The sequence below is a fragment of the Petaurus breviceps genome, unplaced genomic scaffold (genome assembly GCF_028583685.1).
Source record: "Petaurus breviceps papuanus isolate PSGF00001 unplaced genomic scaffold, PetGlider_PUasm1.0 91041, whole genome shotgun sequence".
Lineage (NCBI taxonomy): Eukaryota > Metazoa > Chordata > Mammalia > Diprotodontia > Petauridae > Petaurus > Petaurus breviceps.
The window spans coordinates 994,282-998,576 of NW_027187400.1; the positions used below are offsets into that span (position 1 = coordinate 994,282).

General features: G+C 41.5%; 1 pseudogene; it reads right to left on the minus strand.

The window, feature by feature from the left end:
- Positions 1-426: 426 nt before the first annotated feature.
- Positions 427-1,421, minus strand: LOC138154401 (histone H3.3C-like; annotated as a pseudogene).
- Between the last annotated feature and the right edge of the window lie 2,874 nt (positions 1,422-4,295).

Here is a 4,295-nt window from a genome sequence, read left to right on the forward strand (position 1 = left end):
GACCCCTGAAAACATTAGCAAAACCCTCTTCCAGGATTTCTGTAAACATACAACAAGAAAATCCTTCTTCAGGGCTTCGAAACCAACAGCAAGGTTCCCAGACCCCTGCAACAACAGCACTGTCCTTCACCAGTGGACAGTATTCACTCTCTGTCTGCAGAACAGTCTCAGGAGCTCTGAACCAACAGTCAGGTTCCAGAACTTCTGCAACAACAGGACTGTCTTTCACCAGTGGAAAAATCTGGCAAAACAACATCAAAACAGACAGACAAAGTACCAGCAAAACAGCCATGTCTCCTCAGTCCTTGGCAGCTCCAGGGACAGGTCTCAAAAGTTCAGGGCAATTCAAAGTGGCCCTCAGCAATCCTCTCTGCCTCCAAAAGGGTGCTTCCAAAAAGTTCTTCTGCCTCTCTCTCTCTCTTTTTTTTAGTTTAATGTATTTTAATAGCAAACTTATAGGAACAGCACAGAAGACAGACAACATTAAAAACATGTACTTTGCATGTAGGACAACTCAGTTAGAAAAGCATAGTGAATGGATGGAATCTACTGTATGATAAAAATGCTACAAACACCATTTAGTTGCTGTCAATAAGAAATTTACTTTTTAAAAAAATCCAAATGCTGGCATTGTCCAGAAAAATTCAACAGGTTTATTTATAATTGTTATAAAGTTGAATTGTTGAAACTTGTTCACGGAAACATTTTTTTGACCGCATTAATGCTTTATGTCCTCTCATTTATATTCAAAATTCACACACAAATGAAAATGGAAAAAACTTGCCAATATCTGATTCTGTCCCCTATTTTTCCATTCACAATCATATACTTAGGTACCTTTTGACCCCATGGGAAAAAAATATCTAACGTTAAGAACTACCAATAACAGGAAGAAGAGATTTTTTTCTGTTTTGAGAATGAAGAATGTTTCCCATCATAGTGGAGTTTAAGCACGTTCTCCACGTATGCAGCGTGCTAGCTGGATATCTTTTGGCATGATTGTGACACGTTTGGTGTGGATAGCACATAGGTTGGTGTCCTCAAACAGGCCAACCAGATAGGCTTCACTTGCCTCCTGCAAAGCACCAATTGCTGCACTCTGGAAGCGCAGATCTGTTTTGAAGTCCTGAGCAATTTCACGCACCAGACGCTGGAAGGGAAGTTTATGAATCAGAAGTTCGGTGGACTTCTGATAACATCCACAGTACCCAGCCTGTAGCGATGAGGTTTCTTGACCCCTCCAGTAGAGGGCGCACTCTTGCGAGTGGCTTTTGTAGTGAGCTGCTTCCTGGGGGCTTTACCACCGGTGGATTTACAGGCAGTTTGCTTGGTAGGAGCCATGTTCCTGAAAACTTCTCCTTATACACCCCTCTTCTCTTTAGGCTTGGGCTTGGAGAGCGAGAGGCGGCCCTAGCACTGGAGAGCTAAGGCAGCAGTGGCTGCGAACACAATTCCTGCCTCTCTCTTGTGTCTTTCCAAATCTATGTCACCGGCTCCTCCCAGTTCAGCACTCTCTTTTCACATCAATAAGTCCATCCCACAAGTGGGATTAACAAACTCTGGGTTTTAACACAATCAAACCAAAAACCAAGCCAATACAGGGGAATCTTTAAATGCCATTACTATTACATCTCTCAAGTGAAGAGCCTGGCCTTTCCGTTCCACATCATCATGAGCTCATTGGCCAGTTCATCCTATTACTCATATACATATGAGCGTCTACACACCCACTTTGTGTGTGTGTATAATATGTGTGTGCATGTATATATATATATATACACACATATGTGTGTGCATATTTATGTAAGATGAATGTACTAATGTCATATATTAATGTAATATGTGCAATATACATATTTATATATTAATGTGTATAAACACATTGTATTAAAATGTACATATTACTATAATATGTTCATATATGTGTGTATACATGTGCATATATAATATATCATATATTAATATATGTGTATATGTACACACAGGTTATATCCTTTGTTTTTGAAGGAGACCATGGTATCAGGGAAATAATGATGTGACTTGCAGTTGACTTTGATTTGAATGAGGGAGGGATGATGTACACACACATAAACACTGTATACATATTGTATGTAATGTACATATTGACATCAGATATTAATGTAGGAATATATATGCATATACATGCAGATGCACATATACGTAAGCACCATGGGCTTTTCCTAATATGTTGTAACAATAATGCAATATTCACAACACCTACAGTGGTTATGAATATGCTGCTATAGTTGCGAATCACAAAATGTAACAGGCTCTCCACATGGGGGATAGAACCAAAGCCTTTATTCAAATACCTGAAAACCAAGTCCCAGAACCAGAAAGCCAAAGTCATTACAGTAACCACGAAGTTGGTACCCATGGTTAATGCAGTGAACACCTCTGTTCCCAAGCCTTCACAACAGAATAGTTTCCTTCAAGCAGGAATCCTCCTCTCTCACTCAGGGTAGCTCCTCAGTCTGGTTCTTGGAAGCTCTCAGCAAAAGCTCCATTCTCAAAATCAAAATCACTTTCTCCAGCCTTCATGTGGCTTGATCCAAGAAGTTCTTCAAGAATTCCACAAGAAGTTCTGATTGTCCAGCTTGTACTCTTCCTTATATGCAGCATTAGCTCCTCCCTATTCCACCCCTTCCTGTTACATCAGCAATAGGGGTTCATACCTCCTGTTTCTTTAACAGAGGCTTGATATAATTAACTTGAAATTAAGTGTTAAGTACCTGTTTACTTGCCAATCAAGGGCATGGAAGATCTTCAAACCCCATTAACATTACATATGTCATGTCACTAATCCTACCTCATAAAATTAAGCAAAGCCAACTAACAAAGTGACCCCTTACTACTAGTTTGTGTGACATTCTGTACTGGTAGTTCCCCACCTTTCTAGTGAGAGACACAAAGCCCACTCAGCAGAAGACATTAGATATAGGCACAGAAACTGTGCTATAGGAAACTTCTGGAAGAGGAAAGTCCCTCTTCCAGTCAGGTTAGCACCTCCTCAGCAATTTATAGCCTTATTGGATTGCCTCCAGCGGTGGTATCAAACTCAAACTGAAACAAGGATTATTAAACTTTAGAGAAGGATCCCTGAAGACTACACATTGACTAAGAAAACCATGTTTATATTATATTTGATTGCATTTTCATTTATTTTATTAAGAATTTCCCAATTACATTTTGATCTGATTTGGGCTGCAGTTGGAGTGGCATGGGCTACCTGTGGCCCACTGGCTTGGGTTTGACCCCTCTGGCCTTGCCCAGGGTCAGGACTTGAACCCGAGTCTTCCTGGCTGAGGCTCCTACATCATGTTGCCTCTCTGCATTCATGCCTGGTCCAAGACACGTAGCCCAACTGCCAGTGTCTGCAGTCGCAATTTCTGTGCTACGCATATTCTCTGACGCCCTTTTCCCAATCAATCCCAAATGTAAACCCACTGAAACCATCTTCCCTCTGTACTCACTCCTCCAGTACAATGCTGTCTCACTCTTGAATCTCGTTCGGTTGCCCAGTAAAGCCATGCTCCCTTCCCCCACCATTTCCTGATCCCAGACCAGTCACCAAACATTCAAGAGTAACTAGCCCCGTGTATTTTATGCTCCTCCTAAGATTCACCTGGATCTGCAGACACTTACCTTTGTACCTTTTGTAGCCTTTAGTATGCACTTCTTTCTCCCCTTTCCTCTCTTTTTTTTTTTTGGAGGTCAATTGGGGTTAAGTGACTTGCCCAAAATTACTGCTAGTAAGTGCGTAAGTGTCTGAGGAAGATTTGAACTCAGGTCCTCCTGACTTCAGGGCCTGTGCTCTATTCACTCAGCCACCTAGCCACCCCTCCCCTTTCCTGGAGTGAACAAGTCTAGTGAACAAGCATTGATTAAGTACCTATTATGCTTTAGTCACTGTGCTAAGCACTGAGGATACAAATTTTTTTTTTAAAGCAATTGGGGTTAAGTAACTTGCTCAAGGTTACATGGCCAGCTATTTCTGGGTGTGGTGCTAAGTATCAGAGCCCGGATTAGATCCCAGGTGATCCCAACACTGGAGCTGGTGCTCTTACTCGCTGAGCCACCTAGCTACCCCATACAAATTTTTTAAAAAATCCAACCAAAAGAAGAAGACAGACCTTGCCCTCAAGAAGCTTACATTCTAAGGGAGGAAGACAATACATAAAAAGCAGCTAAAAGTAAAGATGGGGGTGAAAAAGGAGGTATACTTTGGGGAGGACATGGCAGCCATGTCCGAAGAATCATGGGATTCTTCGTGA